General features: G+C 43.5%; 1 pseudogene; it reads left to right on the forward strand.

The window, feature by feature from the left end:
* Positions 1 to 357: 357 nt before the first annotated feature.
* LOC137562122 (zinc finger protein 850-like) overlaps positions 358 to 23,129 on the forward strand; it is a 237,056-nt pseudogene continuing 214,284 nt past the window's right edge.

A 23,129-nucleotide genomic window follows, 5' to 3' on the forward strand; every position in this document is an offset into this window, starting at 1 on the left:
TCGGTTGTTCTCGAAAAATGTGAGAAAGGGAAGAGTCACTGCCCAAGACATGCCAGTGTTGTCTCACAATTCTTTGTGCCTGTAAAGAAAGTGGAGAATATGTAAAAACCATGGGGATGCGTGACTGTTCTCTCCTGAGATTGAACTGTAACAAAGAGGACCTATCATGGCTAGCTGCTCGTTACAAGGCCCTGTTAAGAGTGTCATGGTCATAAGGAATTGGCCATAGGGGAGCCCCTTCTTTATTCTCTGGGGGTGGTAGCTTTTGGCAGACAAGTATGTGTTTCTATCTGCTGGTTTCCTATAAGGGGCAGTATGCAGATTCCCCTCCCTTATCTGGACCAATACATCCAAGAAATGGACCTCTGTGGTACTGTACTCCAGACTGAAAGTAATGCTCGGGAAACAATGGTCCAAGTCATCTTTGAAGGAAATTATACTCGCTTCAGAGCCTGTCCAGATAAAGAAGATGTCATCTATGTACCTCAGCCAGCACAAAGACTGCACCATGTCATCTATGTACCTCAACCAGCACAAAGACTGCACCATGTCATCTATGTACCTCAGCCAGCACCATTTGCGAATGGTAAACGTAAACTTCCGCAAATGTTCATGAACAGGCGAATCTAGCGAACTGCCATAGACTTTAATGGGTAGGCAAATTTTAAAACCTACAAAGACTTTTTCTGGCCACAAAAGTGATGAAAAAGTTTTTTCAAGAGGTCTAACACCTGAACAGGGGCATGCCGGAGGGGGGTCCATGCCAAAAGTCCCACCAAAAGTTACGGAGCTGACGCAAAGTCATTTTTTAATCCCTGAAGGGCAGAAATCACATTATGTACAGCTCTGGGTGTCAGTGGGCTGTGGAGTGTCACAGACAGAGAAATGCAATATTACTATCAGAATACAGTGACATAATAATGCAGTGGATTGATTCTGTGCCTGCAACTTAATGAGGCAACAGCACAGAAGTAGTGCACACATAGCTCTGGGTGTCATTGGGCTGTGAAGTGTCACACACACAAAAAACACAGAAGACTGATGTGCTAGCCCTCAACAGGGCTGTGTAGGATGCTTTCACAACAAGTGAGGAACAAGAACACAGGCCTAGCTAATGCTTTCCCTACCTATCTGCAGCAAGTAGCCAGCCAACAAAGAACTGATCCAATATGGCCACCACAACTGCTTTTTGGGGGTCTGAGGGGGGGTGCTAGCTGATTGGCTGCCATGTGTCTGATGACTGAGAGGTAAGGGGTCAAAATTTAGGTCAATGATAATGTATAGGGGGTGAATCAAAAACGCTAAATGTTCGCCGCAAATGCAAACAGCGGATGTTCGCAGCATACTGCTCACCGGTTAGGAGAGACACTTAGCAGCACAGAGGTGTAGTGATTGGTGTTCTTGCCTTGCAGCACTTTCCCAGCCTAGATACATTGTCTGTATGTTCTCCACATGTTTGTATCTCTCGGAACACAGTTTTTCTCTCACATCCCAAAAATGATGGTAGGGAGAGTAAAATGTGACAATGGTAGGGATTAAATTGGGTGCTCTTCTGATGGGCAGTTAGTGACATGATTCTGTACACTGTAACAGTATTGATTATCTCAGCACATTGTTGCCTGTTCGGGGGCTCTATTAGTAAATGAGCAATCAGTCAGTGATGTCTTGGAAGCACCAAAATAGGAAAACATAAGATTCTCAGAGACTTAGAGAAAAGTAATATCCTTGCGGTTAGATGACATGGCCATGGGCCTCTACAGCTAACTGATACATTTGGGAAGGGAAGGCTAACTTATCTGGTCCAGTCACATATTTATTTATTGTATTTATTTATATTATTTGTAAAGCACCAACAGATTACGCAGCGCTGGAGTGATACTGATGTGCAAATCACCGGGAACCTCATGCCAGCCATGGTAGACAGGTTCCAGAATGCACAGTGCATTGTAGTGTGCTATGTATGGGCTTTCTACCTGCAGAGTAGTCAGAGGACCAATGACTAAAGCCTTGTGGACATCTAGACTGAACATGGTGGCCTGTTCTGATTTTTTTTAGATTATGTGAATGGTTGTGTGTGAGTTTGTTGTTTTTTTCTTTCTGTAGAATTTTCAAGTATGTAAAAGATACACCTCAAATTAAAGCTGCCATTTTCTCCTTTAAGGAATGTCCGTGTCTATTCTGCTGCTCTTTCTGGCTTCAGACATTCAGCATATGTTTAGTGTGCTCAACTTTTAGTCAGAACACCTGATCTCTTGTGGCATTAATCATTAACGGCAGAAAACCAAAAATACAACCACACAAGTATTGTTTAAAGAGAAATATGTCCGCTTCCATATCTCTATCCATACAATGTCATTTTAAAGTGGACATGAACTCTTTCACAGGACAGAAGGAAAACATGGAGAAATGCACCCTGCATGTATGTAGAGAGTTTAGCCTGACTAATTCTCCCTCATCTGTGACTAATCAACTGTAATTTGATCTCTCAGCGGTGTCAGCTGGATGCCGTGACAAGCTAATTTGCAGCTAATTTGTAAACACAGGATGCTAACCCTATGTCTCCTTTCATGAAAGCAGGAAGTAGGCACACTGCAGATTTATTGCAGAATTTGTATCAGCTGTAACACAGAAATGTTTTTTTAAAGGTTATTATGCTGTTTCTTATCTTTTAGAGCAGAGAGCAAGTTTTGAGTTCAGGCAACGCTAATGGATCTGCTGCAGACAGTTTTGTGTCAGATCTCACAAGGCACCTTTAGGGGTCTTTTTGACCCCATACCTACATAGGTTTGCAGGCCTGGATTTACCTCACAGAAGCCTATAGGCACAGATGTCCTGGCACCTTAGATTTCCCCCTCCATGAACCTACAAACCCTCGCCCAACTGCAGCGCAAGTGTGCTGGCTGGCCCAGCTGTCACTTCCCTCTTACTTCCCTTGCCTGTCATAGATAACAACAGGTGCCCCTAAGTATTAAGTAACCAGAAGTACCTTCAGTGTAAAGTAGCTAGAGGTGCCCCCAAGTATTAGGTAGCTAGAGGAGCCTCTGCATGGAGGGAGATTTAATCAGTGGAATGTAGAGAGCTGGGTGAGTAAACTCTCATTTACACTCTCAAGTCTCATCGGGACTCTGCATAGGGAAGGAAGGAGGCAAGTGCTCTGGAGGTGAGGGAACCACCTTTCCATCATCAGCCACCAATAGGCACATGCCTACAGTGCCTTATGTTATAGCCGGCCCTGTAGTTTTTGTATGATTAGGGGAACTTAAACATATTGGGAAAGTTAGTATGAGTGTTTTTGTTGCTTAATATTTTATATTGTTTTGGATATTCTGTGATAACAACTGAAAATAAATACCTAGTGTTACGGCAAATGACATTGTAGTTGTGTCCACGTCAGTCTGATTCTAATGATCAAGTGTGCCAAGAGCAGGAGTATTTTTCTAAGATCAACTTGAATGAAGGAGAAATAATTATTGTAGACACATTTAGGGGTCTTTTGACCACATATCTACATAGGCAAACATTTTGGTAGGACAAGGGAACTTAAAAATATTAGAAAGGTTAGTATGATTGTTTCATATTTCATATTATTTTGGATGTTCTGTGATAACAACTAAAATGAATACCTAGTGTTAAGGGTGGGTTCTTTGTGGAAGACAAAAAGGACACAGAGAGACCGGGAGCCCGATCTAGTGTATTATCAACAAAACACCAGAGTATATATGTACGTGAGACGAAATATACTCACAAGGTTTAGGTTGCTATATATATGCAACCACTTGTGATCGCGTGTGAGGAAGTACCGTCCTCACTCGGCCTTGCTTCTAGTAGTGTGGTAGGTCGCGGCTCCTCATAGGAAAAATGTGCCCCTGGAAACTGCCTTCCAGGAATGCACGCCCCTAGGCAGGGGTAGGATGAACTGGGAGAAGGGTAGGAGGCGCCCGTGGACTTATAACTGTTACTTCAATAATGATTAGAATAAGGTATTTAATTTTCCTACCTTATATCAGTAGATACGCACAATAGTAGTAGTAATTTCTCAAGCTTTATTTGGGCACAATTGACAACGCGTTTCGCGGCCACGCCGCTTCCTCAGGTCTATAGGTGTGCCTTAGAATACAATATGGCCACAGTCAGGACAAACATACAATTAAAACCTAGTACAATACGTTTTAGAATATTGGTATAATACAATATTAGTATTGAAAGATATATAACATGATGTGAACATAATAATGTAACCAATAGTGTATGGTTCCATACACAAGTCCTCAATAAAAACAATCATATGAATTTAAAAACATGGCATGTATCACAGGAGTACATGGAATACATAGAGGCACCGGTGGGCCCCTGGGATGTGCCCGGATGTGCACAGGGTTATGTGGTGCCGCTCGTGCAAGACAACATATGCACTTATATATACATTATGGTCAGAGCCTCTGAAATGACTTGTCAGGCCCCCCCCCGTGTATATATGCAAAATAGGATAATGACTTGTGGTTATCCTGGGGAAGGGATATGAGCACGGGGGGAAACTTAAAAAGTAACCCCCCAGAAAGAGAGGATGTCATTTAGCTAGGGCGGGGAGGGAGAGGGCATGTGGCCCGATATGTGGGAGGCACATTTTATCTGCATATGTTTACACCAAACCCCAAGTATAAGGAGCTTACCTACAGTGTCCACACTTATGTCCTGGGCGCCATATAGTGCTGCTCGTGCGGCGGCGCCAGTAATATAGAGGAAACCGCGCGTCCTGTGGGAGTCTCCATGAGGTCACCCGGGGGCGTGGCCAGGGGCTGGGTGCGTTGGATCGCAAAGATGCGCCCAGTCCGGGGAAACCCAGGCGACGTCATGGGAGGCGTGGCAGAAGGTGGAGGCGTCCGGGGAGGGGGGCGTGGCGTACGGCCGTACGCGTCACGTCCTGGGGAAGGAATATGCCGGGTGGCGCAGTGCCAATTCCGCGTATACGTGGTGGGCGTGATGTGTACGCCCGCACAACACGCCCAGGGGAGGGGCCGTTCGGGCGCAACGGCCGTGCTGTAGAGCACGATGTGTGTGCCAGCGGCCATATTGGAGAAGACCAAAGGGGGAATCCATTTTGGGAGAGGGCCAGGACGTGCAAAAGAGCACGGATAGATGTCCGGGGGCGTAATAAGGAAGGCATATGGGGGCGGCCATAATAGGGAAGGACTTAATCGTGCAGTGAAGCATGAGGGATGGTTCCGGGGCCATTTTTGTGGAGGCACGTAGTGGCAGTCCTGTGTAAACATAGAAAAAAGGCATATTATACAGGCCGATAACACTGCCATGAGTTGTGACAAATAAAATGAAGCACTAAAAGTAACAGGGCAACTGAAATGACTATAAAATGAATATAAAAAAATGAATATAAAGGGATTAAAATTAAAGTTGCTAGAGTCAACGCTCCAGGTTATTTCAGACCCCAAAAAAATGCCTTGGTGCATTTATAAAATACAGGTTAAAACATAGTGCAGTATTCAATCAAATAGTAATAGCAACCGGACTAACACAGTTTTTTATATAATTACAGAATACATGTACATGGTGAAATTGCTTTCCTTATTTTTCAAACAGCAATCGACTGTGTATCTTATCTGAGCATACTACGTATAGGTATATGTTGAACACCGGATCGACATATGTCCATTTGAGCTTGGATTAATGAATCCTAGGTGGAGTGATGACAAGGAGGGTGCAATGTGGTACTGTCCTGTTCCTACATGGGAAGATAGGTTTCGGGTTCCTGCTATTCAAGGGGACAAGGCTGGAGGGGGGGACAGGCCAGTGGATAAAGGATCAGGACTGAGGGAAGTGGGTCCCATGGACAGGGAACGGGAGAGGGGAGGAATAGGAGCAAGGGGGGGGGGGAGGAAGGGGGGGAAAGGAGGGAAGGGGGGGAGGAAAAGGGGGGAGGAGGAAAGGTGCAGGAAAAGTAGGGGGGGGGGAGGGGAGGAGGGGGAAGGAACAAGGGGGGGGGTAGGAGACAAGGGAAGTGGATGGAAGCCTATGGTTAACTTTTAGGTCATGTTAGAGAACTAAGAGGGCTCTGATTAACTTTTCAGTCACACTAAGGAATTAGGAGGGCTATGGTCCCATTACATATTATGCTCCAAACATATGTTCAGACCCTCGGGCTGTAGGGTATTTAACCGAAAGACCCAGTACATCTCTCTTCTCCTGAGCCTCCCATGTCTATCATGGGTGTCGCTCGGAATATGTTCAATGGGACAAATGTTGGTCCTATCTACTTTCTGTCCATGTTGAGTTCTGTAGTGTCTTGAGAGGCCGTGCTTCATATACCCGTTCTCGATATTCCGCCTGTGTTGACCCCATCTCGTCCCTTGTCTCCTACCCCCCCCCCTTGTTCCTTCCCCCCTCCTCCCTTTCCCCTCCCCCCCCCCTACTTTTCCTGCACCTTTCCTCCTCCCCCCTTTTCCTCCCCCCTTCCCTCCTTTCCCCCCTTCCTCCCCCCCCCCCCCCTTGCTCCTATTCCTCCCCTCTCCCGTTCCCTGTCCATGGGACCCACTTCCCTCAGTCCTGATCCTTTATCCACTGGCCTGTCCCCCCCTCCAGCCTTGTCCCCTTGAATAGCAGGAACCCGAAACCTATCTTCCCATGTAGGAACAGGACAGTACCACATTGCACCCTCCTTGTCATCACTCCACCTAGGATTCATTAATCCAAGCTCAAATGGACATATGTCGATCCGGTGTTCAACATATACCTATACGTAGTATGCTCAGATAAGATACACAGTCGATTGCTGTTTGAAAAATAAGGAAAGCAATTTCACCATGTACATGTATTCTGTAATTATATAAAAAACTGTGTTAGTCCGGTTGCTATTACTATTTGATTGAATACTGCACTATGTTTTAACCTGTATTTTATAAATGCACCAAGGCATTTTTTGGGGTCTGAAATAACCTGGAGCGTTGACTCTAGCAACTTTAATTTTAATCCCTTTATATTCATTTTTTTATATTCATTTTATAGTCATTTCAGTTGCCCTGTTACTTTTAGTGCTTCATTTTATTTGTCACAACTCATGGCAGTGTTATCGGCCTGTATAATATGCCTTTTTTCTATGTTTACACAGGACTGCCACTACGTGCCTCCACAAAAATGGCCCCGGAACCATCCCTCGTGCTTCACTGCACGATTAAGTCCTTCCCTATTATGGCCGCCCCCATATGCCTTCCTTATTACGCCCCCGGACATCTATCCGTGCTCTTTTGCACGTCCTGGCCCTCTCCCAAAATGGATTCCCCCTTTGGTCTTCTCCAATATGGCCGCTGGCACACACATCGTGCTCTACAGCACGGCCGTGCGCCCGAACGGCCCCTCCCCTGGGCGTGTTGTGCGGGCGTACACATCACGCCCACCACGTATACGCGGAATTGGCACTGCGCCACCCGGCATATTCCTTCCCCAGGACGTGACGCGTACGGCCGTACGCCACGCCCCCTCCCCGGACGCCTCCACCCTCTGCCACGCCTCCCATGACGTCGCCTGGGTTTCCCCGGACTGGGCGCATCTTTGCGATTCCAACGCACCCAGCCCCTGGCCACGCCCCCGGGTGACCTACCTCATGGAGACTCCCACGGGACGCGCGGTTTCCTCTATATTACTGGCGCCGCCGCACGAGCAGCACTATATGGCGCCCAGGACATAAGTGTGGACACTGTAGGTAAGCTCCTTATACTTTGGGTTTGGTGTAAACATATGCAGATAAAATGTGCCTCCCACATATCGGGCCACATGCCCTCTCCCTCCCCGCCCTAGCTAAATGACATCCTCTCTTTCTGGGGGGTTACTTTTTAAGTTTCCCCCCGTGCTCATATCCCTTCCCCAGGATAACCACAAGTCATTATCCTATTTTGCATATATACACGGGGGGGGGGCCTGACAAGTCATTTCAGAGGCTCTGACCATAATGTATATATAAGTGCATATGTTGTCTTGCACGAGCGGCACCACATAACCCTGTGCACATCCGGGCACATCCCAGGGGCCCACCGGTGCCTCTATGTATTCCATGTACTCCTGTGATACATGCCATGTTTTTAAATTCATATGATTGTTTTTATTGAGGACTTGTGTATGGAACCATACACTATTGGTTACATTATTATGTTCACATCATGTTATATATCTTTCAATACTAATATTGTATTATACCAATATTCTAAAACGTATTGTACTAGGTTTTAATTGTATGTTTGTCCTGACTGTGGCCATATTGTATTCTAAGGCACACCTATAGACCTGAGGAAGCGGCGTGGCCGCGAAACGCGTTGTCAATTGTGCCCAAATAAAGCTTGAGAAATTACTACTACTATTGTGCGTATCTACTGATATAAGGTAGGAAAATTAAATACCTTATTCTAATCATTATTGAAGTAACAGTTATAAGTCCACGGGCGCCTCCTACCCTTCTCCCAGACCTAGTGTTAAGGCACATGTAATTAAATGCAAATTCCACTGTTGTTAAAAGCAAACATATAAATAAATAGATATTTGCAATAAACACAGATCACTCCTGCACAAATCATTTTGCAATTTTATTTTAACAATTTTTTTTAGAGCCATCAACGACCATAAGCTGAAAATATTCTTTAGTGGAGCCTCAGCTGCAATACGTTCTGAACTCTATTTAAGAAGCTGTTATGATTAAACCCTCCAAAAAATTCCCTTCTTGCCACAAGTGCAATTAGCAAAAGTTTTTTTAACACATAAAAACAAAAGCAATTAAGCTGAAACAATGCCTGCCTTTACTATATGGAGATAACCTGAAAACAGTTTTTCCTCAACAAACTTAGAATGTGTCACATTAATCTATACAATACTCAGAGACAATCCGAAAATATTTAGTTTTCCTCAACAAAAGTTGAATTGCCCTTGTCATCTCCAGAGAAAGCCAAAAGTCTTCTGTGCAAACTATACTCATCAAGAGGGATATGTGTGATGCTTTAGCACTACAGTAATGATTATAAAGCAATAAACGACACTGCAGAATATAGATGAATATGAATAACCAATAGAAAAACTATCTGCCTTTTCAAGATGCAAAAAAGCTAGGTACACACATGAGATAAAAGTATTTGGAAAATGAAAGATCAAAGGCTAATTTTACCACCTCCATGTAGCAGGAGAGCCATACCTAAACAGTCTATTCTTCAGCTGGGTACACCGTTCAGATAACAATCTGAGAAATTAATCTAACACATAGGTTTGAAAGTTTGAAAGGCTGATCATTCTAAAGATTTCTCTTTACTATTCTGATACTAGGTACACATTATACAATTTTCTGTTTACCTGCCTGATAGATTTTTTTTCCAACATGTCCGATCATAATTTTGATCGATTTTCCAATTGATTTCAAAAGAAGTGAATGGAAATCAATCAGAAAATCGATCCAAATTAAGATCAGACATGTTGGAAAAAAATTGATCTGGCAGGTAAATCTAACAGAAAATTGTATCATGTGTACCTAGCATAAGATTCCATTTACTTCCTTTCTCGTACACACCTTATTTAATGGACAGTAATCTGCAGATCAGATCTGAAAGATTGAGAGATAAGTATCTTTCATCTGGTACTGAACATATTTTTCTGCATGGGGAGAGCATTGAAACTGTCCATCCTCTACTGACCTATTCATTGTATTCATCTATTGTTATGTTAGTGATCTCCAGCTTAGATCATTCCTTCAATATGTCTTTTGTTTATACTGTGGAATGTTAATGAAGTTAGCACCTTGCTGGGTGGGTGTTAGTCTCAGTAAAGAGGCCTGGACACAGTCTTTTCATAGGTCTGTAAATAGACCTTTTGTTGTTAACAATAAGACATTTTTAGCCAATCCCAAACCACTTCTTGTTATTAAATGGAGGAGAAGTGAACATAAAATGGGTCAGACCTCAGTCAGGCACAAGGATCACAGAGAGATCACAGGAATAAGGGGACCCAATACTACTTTCTACCAGGTAACTATAAACATACTGATTTTCTCATCTGTAATATTGATCTAAATACATTGTAGTTAGGATTGTATTGTTATTTTGCTTTCTTTAACCATTTCCGGACCGCAGTGATAGAGATCTACGCCCTGTTTTGATGGGCTCCTGGCTGGCAAGGCGTAGATCTCTATCACCGGCGCCGCCGCTCCCCGCCGCGATCGCGCGCACCGAACCGGCTGCACTTAGCTGTCTTATGACAGCTAAGGCTTCCGGGTATCGGCAGGAGCCGTCACTGATTGGCTCCCTGCCGTGTGATCGCTGTGAGCCAATCACAGCGATCACCCTCCGAAAGGCAACATAGTTGCCGTTCCGCCTCCCTCTCCGCCTCCCTCTCCCTGTCACTGTGGATCTTGTGTGACAGGGAGAGACGCACAGCCTGCAGCCGTGACAGGCTGTGCGATTTTAGTGTAAAAATAAACTTTTTTCCAGCTCTCCCCCCCCCCATGTATCCCTTGATCCCCTCCCAACCACCTATATATAGATCTATATATATATATATATAGATCTATATATATATATATATATATATATATAGATCTATATATATATATATATAGATCTATATATATATAGATCTATATATATAGATCTATATATATATATAGATCTATATATATATAGATCTATATATATAGATCTATATATATATAGATCTATATATATAGATCTATATATATATATAGATCTATATATATATAGATCTATATATATAGATCTATATATATATAGATCTATATATATATAGATCTATATATATATATAGATCTATATATATATATAGATCTATATATATATATAGATCTATATATATATATATATAGATCTATATATATAAATAGATCTATATATATATATATAGATCTATATATATATAGATCTATATATATATAGATCTATATATATATAGATCGATATATATATAGATCTATATATATATATATATATATATATATATATATATATATATATATATATATAGATCTATATATATATTACTGGATTGTGATTTTAACCACTTGCCGGCCGCCCCTACCTAGGGGCGGCGGCAAAGTGGAGCCCGCAACGACCGCGCAATACGCCGATCGGCGGCGGCTCGTTGCGGACTAGCTGCCGGGGATCGCACGCTGGATGTGCCCACCCGCGACGTCAACCCGCCAGCCAATTAGCAGCGGCGGCGGGTTGTTAACCCCCGATCTTCCGCATGTAAAGCGGATAATACGCTTTGTAATGTATACAAAGCGTATTATACAGGCTGCCTCCTGCCCTGGTGGTCCCAGTGATTGAGGGACCACCAGGGCAGGTTGCAGCCCTCCTAGTAAGTACCCAAGCACACTGATCCTGCCCCCTGATCGCCCACTGCACCCATCAGACCCCCCCTGCCCACCCCTGGGACACCTGTTTGCACCCAATCACCCCCCTAATCACCCATTAATCACTCCCTGTCACTATCTCAACGCTATTTTTTAGATTAGGTCCTAAACTGCCCCCTGGGGGCTCCTGAACACACCCCCCCACACCCTTAGATCCTCCCTAGACCCTCCCCCCTGTGTACTGTATACATCTATTCTTCCCTATAATCACCCACTGATCACCTGTCAATCACCCATCAATCACCCCCTGTCACCACCTGTCACTGCCACCCATCAGATCAGACCCTAACCTGCCTTTTGTGGGCACCTGATCACCCACCCACACCCTCAGATTGCGTGCAGACCCACCCTCAGATCACCTCTGAAAGTGCATTGTTTACATCTGTTCTCCCCTCTAATCATCCACTGATCACCCATCAATCACCCCGTCACCACCTGTCACTGCTACCCATCAGATCAGACACTAATCTGCCCCTTGCGGGCACCCAATCACCTGCCCACACCCTAAATTAGCCCCCCAGACCCCCTCTGATCAACTCGCCAGTGCATTGCTTGCATATATTCTCCTCTGTAATCACCTACTGATCACCTATCAACCACCCCGTCACCCCCTGTCACCACCTGTCACTGCTACCCATCAGATCAGGCCCTAATATGCCCCCTGCGGGCTTCTGATCACCCGGCCAAACCCTCACCCGCCCCACCGCAGTGACAGAAATTTTTTTTCTGATCACTGCTGGTACGACTTAATTGCCATGTCCAGGTCATGATTTGAGAACATTCCTGCACTTCAGTGCCAATACAACCTGTCATCTAAGAAGCCACCCTGCTTATGACCGGTTCCACAAAATTCGGCCCCTCATAGACCACCTGTCATCAAAATTTGCAGATTCTTATACCCCTGAACAGTCATTTTGAGGCATTTGGTTTCCAGACTACTCCTCGTGGTTTTGGGCCCCTAAAATGCCAGGGCAGTATAGGAACCCCACAAGTGACCCCATTTTAGAAAGAAGATACCCCAAGGTATTCCGTTAGGTGTATGACGAGTTCATAGAAGATTTTATTTTTTGTCAAAAGTTAGCGGAAATTGATTTGTATTGTTTTTTTTCACAAAGTGTCATTTTCCACTAACTTGTGACAAAAAATAAAATCTTCTATGAACTCACCATACACCTAACGGAATACCTTGGGGTGTCTTCTTTCTAAAATGGGGTCACTTGTGGGGTTTCTATACTGCCCTGGCATTTTAGGGGCCCTAAACCGTGAGGAGTAGTCTAGAAACCAAATGCCTCAAAATTACCTGTGAATAGGACGTTGGGCCCCATAGCGCACCTAGGCTGCAAAAAAGTGTCACACATGTGATATCGCCGTACTCAGGAGAAGTAGTATAATGTGTTTTGGGGTGTATTTTTACACATACCCATGCTGGGTGGGAGAAATCTCTCTGTAAAGGGACAATTGTGTGTAAAAAAAATCAAAACATTTTAATTTACAGAGATATTTCTCCCACCCAGCATGGGTATGTGTAAAAATACACCCCAAAACACATTATACTACTTCTCCTGAGTACGGCGATACCACATGTGTGACACTTTTTTGCAACCTAGGTGCGCTAAGAGGCCCAACGTCCTATGAGTACCTTTAGAATTTCACAGGTCATTTTGAGGCATTTGGTTTCTAGACTACTCCTCACGGTTTAGGGCCCCTAAAATGCCAGGGCATTATAGGAACCCCACAAGTGACCCCATTTTAGAAAAAAGACACCCCAAGGTATTCAATTAGGTGTATGGGGAATTCATAGAAGATTTTATTTTTTGTCACAAGTTAGTGGAAAATGACACTTTGTGAAAAAAACAATAAAAATCAATTTCCGCTAACTTGTGAAAAAAAAAATGAAATCTTCTATGAACTCCCCATACTACTAACGGAATACCTTGGGGTGTCTTCTTTCTAAAATGGGGTCACTTGTAGGGTTCCTATACTGTCCTGGCATTTTAGGGGCCCTAAACCGTGAGGAGTAGTCTAGAAAATAAATGCCTCAAAATGACCTGTGAAATCCTAAAGGTACTCATAGGACTTTGGGCCCCTTAGCGCAGTTAGGGTGCAAAAAAGTGTCACACATGTGGTATCGCCGTACTCAGGAGAAGTAGTATAATGTGTTTTGGGGTGTATTTTTACACATACCCATGCTGGGTGGGAGAAATATCTCTGTAAATGGACAATTGTGTGTAAAAAAATCAAAAGAAATCTCATTTACAGAGATATTTCTCCCACCCATCATGGGTATGTGTAAAAATACACCCCAAAACACATTATACTATTTCTCCTGAGTAAGGCGATACCACATGTGTGACATTTCTTTTGCAGCCTAGGTGCGCTAAGGGGCCCAAAGTCCTATGAGCACCTTTAGGCTTTACAGGGGTGCTTACAATTTAGCACCCCCCAAAATGCAAGGACAATAAACACACCCCACAAATGACCCCATTTTGGAAACTAGACACTTCAAGGTATTCAGAGAGGGGCATGGTGAGTCCGTGGCAGATTTCATTTTTTTTTGTCACCAGATAGCAGAAATGGAAACTTTTTTTATTTATTTTTTTTGTCACAAAGTGTCATTTTCCGCTAACTTGTGACAAAAGATAAAATCTTCTATGAACTCACCATGCCTCTTAGTGAATACTTTGGGGTGTCTTCTTTCCAAAATGGTGTCATTTGGGGGGTATTTATACTATCCTGGAATTCTAGCACCTCATGAAACCTGACAGGTGCTCAGAAATGAGAGAGATGCTTCAAAATGGGAAAATTCAATTTTTGCACCATAGTTTGTAAACGCTATAACTTTTACCCAAACCAATAAATATACACTGAATGGGTTTTTTTTTAATCAAAAACATGTTTGTCCACATTTTTCGCGCTGCATGTATACAGAAATTTTACTTTATTTGAAAAATGTCAGCACAGAAAGTTAAAAAAATCATTTTTTTGCCAAAATTCATGTCTTTTTTGATGAATAGAATAAAAAGTAAAAATCGCAGCACCAATCAAATAGCACCAAAAGAAAGCTGTATTAGTGGCAAGAAAAGGAGGTAAAATTCATTTAGATGGTAGCTTGTATGACTGAGCAATAAACCATTTAAGCTGCAGTGGTCTGAATGGAAAAAAGGCTCTGGTCCTTAAGGGTGAAAAGACTGCGGTCCTTAAGTGGTTAAATTATCAATCATGTTAATAAGTTTGATATAATACAGAAATGGCTTTTGTATGTGTGACTCATAACTGGATGACACACGTCTGATTTTATATTGTACAAAAGTAAACCTGTTAGAGGGGAAACACTGACGCTGCCAGTGTTAGGCCTGGGCTATACAGAAAATATTTTTTTGCTTGTGATCAAGAGATTTAACTTCTTGCTGAAAGTGGCTCTTTGTGTCAACTTTGTTTAGTATTTATAAAGTTAATTGCAAATAAAATTGTCCATAAAGAGTATATATGAAATCACAAGGGTAAAAAATAAGTTACTACAGATGAACAAATGTTCACGTAAATTTTCAGATGTAGCGCTATCATGATAAGGTGATGTAACATTATAAAAGAGAGGTATAACAATCTGAAAGTTTTGAGGAGAGTGCATTATGCATATATTTAAAAGAAGTGTGTGTTTATTTGGGTGCCGTTATTTCGAATATCAGCCATGATACTGTAATATTATCTAAGCGTCAGTAATTTGTGTGCCACTATTGCCATCACTTAATCACCTCTAACACAACCCAATATTAAATTAACCCGTACCTCTTAACACTGTCTTATCTAACCTTTTACTAACCTCTCTCAAAACACTAACCTTCCTATAACTAAGCCTAAATGTAACATTCAGCCACATCCCCTAACATTAACCCTGCTGTAAGTGAGCCTAATAATACTAATCTCTTAGCCAAGCTTATCAATCAGTAATCCTACATGGCAGCCAATAACAGTACTCAGCTATATTTTATCAATAACCGTATTGGCTATACCTGCACTGCACTCAATCTGGAGTTTGGCGATATAAAAACCCAGCACTGATGTTGCACTCCTATGCCAATATGCATGCTATGCAAACAGTCAGAGATGAGCTGCCCAATGTAATTGCTTGGCCCACCATAGTCACACATGTACACTGTGGTTTATAGCAGCACCAAATTTCCCAAATCGTCTGTGCGCTCAAATTAACTGCTTAGGTGCACTTCTTTTCAGGGAGTGCTTTTAAAAATGAAGGAAATCTTGAGAATCCCCCTTGAGGACTTGAACAAGCCTATAGCCTGTTGGTAAAAGGCTCCCAGCTGTCAGATAATAATCCCTAAAGTAAGCAACAACTTCATAGGAATATTTATTTTTAAAGTGCCAACATATTCTGTGGCACTGTACAAAGTAGGAAAACAAACAAGGGATACATAATGATACAGACAATGATATACATCAAATATAGACACTGGTATAAAGTACAGAACTGGTGATTACAATGGCAGATGTAACATGATTACAATAGCAGATGTAACATGAAGAATACAATGTATAGCAGAGTGCAAGCTATTAAATGAATAACATTCCAATACACAAAAGGGTTATACAATTGTAACTGATATACATGTATACTTATTTTAAATGTCACCTTTTTTCTACTAGTGTACCCAAGCTACATATATCTTTTTTTCTGTATATAGAATTGTGATGCATCCACTGATGCTATGTGGTAACTTTCCAAATATACTATTACAATAATGAAAGTTTTAGTCATAATCTTTGTATTTTGTTTCTTTATCTTTACAATGTTAGAATTGTTTTTTTTTCTCTGGACAGGAATTATAAATGTGTCTTCTATGTCTGTTGTGTTGATGGCTTAAAGAGACACTTAAGCCCGAAAAAAAAAATGAGTTTTACTCACCAGGGGCTTCCACCAGCCTCCTGCAGCAGTCCTGTGCCCTCACAGCCACTCACTAATCCTCTGGTCCCCCGCTGCCAGCTAGTTTTGTTTTTGCCGACAGGCCCTTCAGGACTGGCCACACGTAGCTTTTTCCGCATTTCCAACTGTAATTAGCGCTATTGCGGGCCGCAATGCGTACAAAATTTACGCACGGATAGATATGCGGCAACGCGTATTTTTGTGCGTGTTGCGGCCCGCAATAGCGCTAATTACAGTTGGGAATGCGGAAAAAGCTACGCGTGGCCAGTCCTGACGGGCCTATCGGCAAAAACGAAACTAGCTGGCAGCGGGGGACCAGAGGATTAGTGAGTGGCTGCGAGGGCACAGGACTGCTGCAGGGGGGCTGGTAGAAGCCCCAGGTGAGTAAAACTCATTTTTTTTTCTGGCTTAAGGTTCACTTTAAGGCAAAATTGTTCCTTTATGCACACATCTAAATAGTTTTTCGCTTTTACTGTGTAATGGTTATCTTATTAGGATATATTGTATCTGTTCTTGTATTCTGGCTGTGAAGATGTTTCTCTTTAACTTAAAAGAAACCATGTCCAAGGATTGAAATTCATCCCAATCAGTGGCTGATACCCCCTTTCCCATGAGAAATCTTTATCTTTTCTCAAACGGCTCATCAGCGGGCTCTGTATGGCTGACATTGTGTTGAAACCCCTCTCATAGTGTGATGTCAGGACCATGGTACTGACATCACACTGTGGGAGCCTTGTTGCATTGTGGGAAATAACAGCTGTTTCTAACTGCCAAAAAATGCAAGCAACATCTCCTTCCACTGACATCACCTGCCAGCAGTAAAAATGTCACCATATGATAAATGTCAGAATGTAAATCAGGGAGAGGAAAGATTTTGCAATTGGCAAACACTGACTAAATTATTTATACATAATTATTGTAAAAAAATAAGCACTTTTGTTCATTATGTTATTTTCACTGGAGTTCCTCTTTAAAGAACCACTATCGCGAAAAAAGTAGGCAGTTAAAATCTGACAGACCCGACAGGTTTTGGGCCAGTCCATCTCCTCCTGGGGATGCTCAGGATTTACTTTGTTTTTAACAGCATTTCCTGAACAGCAGTTGCAAAGTCTAACTGACAAAATAGTGTGCAAGTGAGTAGGGAGGCTGGCTGGTATCTAACGATTTTGGCAGTTGAACTGCTGTTCAGGAAATGCTGCTGAAAACAAAGAAAACCCTTAGAATCCCCCATGAGGAGATGGACTGTCCCAAAACCTGTCAGTTTTGTCAGATGTTAACTACCTACTTTTTTCGTGATAGTGGTCCTTTAAGTGATGAGGCAATTGTGGGATGTCTCATGCAGCAGCTGTGATTTCTAAGGAACATTAAAATGAGTTATTTCTGAATATAATATCAGCATGGGCAATAGGTGTGTTTATTTTGAGCAAATTCTTCAAATTGTATTTTTCTGAGATGACAATTTTTCTGTGTAACTTTCGTTAATGATGATCTAATGAGAAACAAAAAGCATTATAAGCTGCCCCATGCTAATTTCAAGTGCCTGACATGATTATTCTATGAAGTATAGTTTTGTAGAATATATATACATATATCTTACTATACTATCAGAACTTTTTGTAATATAGTAAAAATAACATATAATTATTTAATTTCAGGTGTGATAAAAAGCTGAATTCCTGCTCTACTCCTAAAAAGTATCTGAAAACAAAGTGTATCTCCAGCAGCCCATGATGAGTCACAGAGGAGACAAGCCGCATCACTGCTCAGAGTGTGGGAAAAGCTTCACTCGTCCATCAAATCTTATTAGACACCAGAGGAGTCACACTGGGGAGAAGCCATTTTCTTGTCCTGAATGTGAGAAATGTTTTACTGTGAAATCAAACTTGAAAGATCATCAGAGGATTCATACTGGAGAGAAACCTTTTTCCTGCTCTGAATGTCAGAAATGCTTTACCCTGAAATCACACCTCACAGCACACCTGAGGATTCATATAGGAGAGAGGAATTATTTGTGTTTAGAATGTGACAAATCTTTCACTCACAGAACAAACCTTATACGACACCAGAAGATTCATACAGGAGAGAAGCCATTTTCCTGTTCTGAATGCCAGAAATGTTTTACTGTGAAATCAAGCCTGAAAGATCACCAGAAGATCCATACTGGAGAGAGGCCTTTTTCCTGCTCTGAATGCCAGAAATGTTTTATCAGAGAATCATTCCTCTTAGCTCACCAGAGGACTCACACTGGAGAGAAGCCGTTTTCTTGCTCTGAATGTGAAAAGTCTTTCAGAACTCAAAAAAAGTTCAACATTCATCTCCAGATTCACACAGGAGAGAAACCATATAAATGCACCGAATGTGACAAATGCTTCACACAGGAGGGAAATCTTACTCAGCATCAGAGAATTCACACAGGTGAAAAGCCATTTAAATGTACAGAATGTGACAAGAGCTTCACACAGGAGGTAACTCTTACTCAGCATCAGAGAACTCACACAGGAGAAAAGCCATTTAGCTGCTCAGAATGTGACAAGTAGTGATGCTCAAATACCCCTTTTCAAAATTCGAGTTAGGTCGAATTCGAATAGTAAATTATTCGAGGTCAGTCGAATATTCGAGTCGAATAATTTTTACTATTCGATTCGACCTCGGACTTCGAGCTCACTATTCGAGTCGGTATTCAAGCTCACTATTCGAGCTGACTATTCGAATTGGCCTTAAATAGCTTCCAACACTTGTTTTGAGGGTGAATGATGCAAGAAACATCTTTTTTTCCAAGTAACAACAGCAAGTGATTATGTGGGGATGTTCCTTTAAAAAAAAATGTGGAAAGAGAAGTTGTGTCCTTAATTTTGTTCAGTAGTGTTACTGTATATACTTGTTCTTCTTCTTCTTTATCTTTCTTCTTCTTCTTCTAGATCTTCTTCTTCTATATCTTCTTCTTCTTCTTCTATATTGTCTTCTTCTTCTTCTTCTTCTTCTTCTTCTTCTTCATCATCTTCTTCTTCTTCTTCATCATCTTCTTCTTCTTCTTCTTCATCATCTTCTTCTTCATCATCTTCTTCTTCATCTTCATCTTCTTCATCTTCTTCTTCTTCTTCATCTTCATCTTCTTCATCTTCTTCTTCTTCATCTTCTTCTTCTTCTTCATCTTCTTCTTCTTCATCTTCTTCTTCTTCTTCTTCTTCTTCTTCTTCTTCTTCTTCTTCTTCTTCTTCTTCTTCTTCTTCTTCATCTTCTTCATCATCTTCTTCATCTTCTTCTTCTTCTTCTTCATCTTCTTCTTCTTCATCTTCTTCTTCTTCATCTTCTTCATCTTCTTCTTCTTTTTCATCTTCTTCTTCATCATCTTCTTCATCTTCTTCTTCATCTTCTTCTTCATCTTCATCTTCTCCTTCTTTTTCAATATCGTCTTCTTCTTCTTTACGTATTTCTCTTTTCAAATTTTTTTTTAAAGAAATGCAGCTATTTTTGAGCGTAACAAATAGCTGGTGGGCGCACGCATGTTGGAAGCGCCATTGTATGTGCTCCCTGGCAGTGGAAACACAAAGACAGCAGGAGGTAAATTCAGCAGCAGGAGGAGGAGGATGAGTGTGTGGCAGCAGGCAGTCAATGAGGCAGGCAGCTCGCCGTGACATAATAGCCCTGGTACCTAGCGGTGATACCAGGGCTGTAAATAAACACAACAGGAGGTCCCAGACAGCGGTCGTGCAGCCCACATTGTGTCCAATACACAACTGGGACAACACAGTTTTCAACCCGGGCACCTCAGAAAAATTAAACCTTTTTTTTTTTTTAATGGTTTGTTTGGTTTTGGTTTTGCAACCAATATAGCTATTGTTTGACGTAATAGCTGGTGGCAGAGTGGCAGCAGAAGGTAATTCTGTGTACCCTGGCAGTGGGAAACACAGACAGACAGCAACAGCAGCAGGAGGAATGGAGGAGTAATGTGAGCAGCTATTGTTTGACGTAATAGCTGGTGGCAGAGTGGCAGCAGAAGGTAAATCATCTGTGTAGTGTACCCTGGCAGTGGGAAACACAGACAGACAGCAGCAGCAGCAGCAGGAGGAGGTATGGAGGAGTAGTGTGAGTGTGGCAGCAGGTAGGCAACGTGACATAATAGCCCTGGTACCTAGCGGTGATACCAGGGCTGTAAATAAACACAACAGGAGGTCCCAGACAGCGGTCGTGCAGCCCACATTGTGTCCAATACACAACTGGGACAACACAGTTTTCAACCCGGGCACCTCAGAAAAATTAAACCTTTTTTTTTTTTTTAATGGTTTGTTTGGTTTTGGTTTTGCAACCAATATAGCTATTGTTTGACGTAATAGCTGGTGGCAGAGTGGCAGCAGAAGAAGGTAATTCTGTGTACCCTGGCAGTGGGAAACACAGACAGACAGCAGCAGCAGGAGGAGGAATGGAGGAGTAGGCGAGCAGCTATTGTTTGACGTAATAGCTGGTGGCAGAGTGGCAGCAGAAGGTAAATCATCTGTGTACCCTGGCAGTGGGAAACACAGACAGACAGCAGCAGCAGCAGCAGCAGGAGGAGGTATGGAGGAGCAGTGTGAGTGTGGCAGCAGGTAGGCAGCGTGTCATAATAGCCCTGGTACCTAGCGGTGATACCAGGGCTGTAAATAAACACAACAGGAGGTCCCAGACAGCAGTCGTGCAGCCCACATTGTGTCCAATACACAACTGGGACAACACAGTTTTCAACCCGGGCACCTCAGAAAAATTAAACCTTTTTTTTTTTTAATGGTTTGTTTGGTTTTGGTTTTGCAACCAATATAGCTATTGTTTGACGTAATAGCTGGTGGCAGAGTGGCAGCAGAAGAAGGTAATTCTGTGTACCCTGGCAGTGGGAAACACAGACAGACAGCAGCAGCAGCAGCAGGAGGAGGTATGGAGGAGCAGTGTGAGTGTGGCAGCAGGTAGGCAGCGTGACATAATAGCCCTGGTACCTAGCGGTGATACCAGGGCTGTAAATAAACACAACAGGAGGTCCCAGACAGCGGTCGTGCAGCCCACATTGTGTCCAATACACAACTGGGACAACACAGTTTTCAACCCGGGCACCTCAGAAAAATTAAACCTTTTTTTTTTTAATGGTTTGTTTGGTTTTGGTTTTGCAACCAATATAGCTATTGTTTGACGTAATAGCTGGTGGCAGAGTGGCAGCAGAAGAAGGTAATTCTGTGTACCCTGGCAGTGGGAAACACAGACAGACAGCAGCAGCAGCAGCAGGAGGAGGTATGGAGGAGCAGTGTGAGTGTGGCAGCAGGTAGGCAGCGTGACATAATAGCCCTGGTACCTAGCGGTGATACCAGGGCTGTAAATAAACACAACAGGAGGTCCCAGACAGCGGTCGTGCAGCCCACATTGTGTCCAATACACAACTGGGACAACACAGTTTTCAACCCGGGCACCTCAGAAAAATTAAACCTTTTTTTTTTTTTATGGTTTTTTGGTTTTTGGTTTTACAACCAATATAGCTATTGTTTGACGTAATAGCTGGTGGCAGAGTGGCAGCAGAAGAAGGTAATTCTGTGTACCCTGGCAGTGGGAAACACAGACAGACAGCAGAAGGGCAGTACACAGCAGCCCACTGTAGGTGTAAAATGTGTGGCTGCAGGCGACGTAATAGTCAAAGTGAACCAGGCTGGCTTAGTGAGCAGGAGCCAGGAGGTGGTAAAGGGTGGTAAGGCACATTAACGATGGTTCCGGCAGCCAGTTCATGTCCCCCTCTCGCCGACAACAGGGGCCAGGAACTCGCCTTCCACCCACGCCTGGTTCATCTTGAGAAACGTCAGTCTGTCCACAGACTTGTGAGACAGACGTGAGCGTTTCTCGGTGACCACGCCACCAGCTGCACTGAAGCAGCGCTCGGACAGCACGCTGGAAGGGGGTCATGACAGCACTTCCAGGGCGTACTGCGCCAGCTCGCTCCAGATCTCCATGCGCTTGACCCAATACTCCATGGGATCAACAGGGGCATTGCTGTCAAGCCCGCTGTACGACCCCATGTAGTCAGCCACCATGCGGGTCAGGCGCTGGCTGTGACCGGAGGAGGATGCTGCTGCATGCATCTCCTCTCTAGTCACTGCTGCCGGAGCCTCTACAGTCCTGTAGAGCTCGTGGCTGAGAGACAGCAGGTCTGTGGGGCGCTTGCTGCTGCTGGATGCAGGCACCTGCTGCTGCCTCTGCGCTGGCTGCTGGACAGTGGGGGTGGAAGGCTGGGGGAAGGCTTCCTCCAAGCGCTCAACAAGGGCCTGCTGCAAGCTCCTTATTTGTTGCGCTGGGTCTCCTCCTGCAGGCGGCAGGAACTGGCTCAACTTCCCCTTGAGGCGTGGGTCCAACATCATGCTGATCCAGATGTCCTCCCTCTGCTTCATCTGGATCACCCTGGGGTCCCTGCGCAGGCACGTCAGCATGTGCGCTGCCATTGGGAAGAGGCGGGCCACGTCTGCTGGCACATCGACGTCAGTGCTGTCCTCATCCTCCTCCTCTGCCGCCTCATCCTCTCTCCACCCCCGCACCAACTCAGCTGCGCTGTGCTGATCCCCCTCATCAGCAGCCAGGTCAGGGACCTCCACCAAGTCCTCCTCCTCCTCCCCCTCAGAGGTGGACTGCGCAGCTGGTTGCCGCTCCTGCTGGTCCAAGGCTGCCGCTCCCTGTTCCAGCAAAGCATCGAGGGCCCTGTTCAGCAGAGAAACCAGGGGCACCCACTCGCAGACCATAGCATGGTCCCTGCTCACCATGTTTGTGGCCTGCAGGAAGGGA

This window comes from Hyperolius riggenbachi, chromosome 3, assembly GCF_040937935.1.
Source record: "Hyperolius riggenbachi isolate aHypRig1 chromosome 3, aHypRig1.pri, whole genome shotgun sequence".
NCBI classification, from domain to species: Eukaryota; Metazoa; Chordata; class Amphibia; order Anura; family Hyperoliidae; genus Hyperolius; species Hyperolius riggenbachi.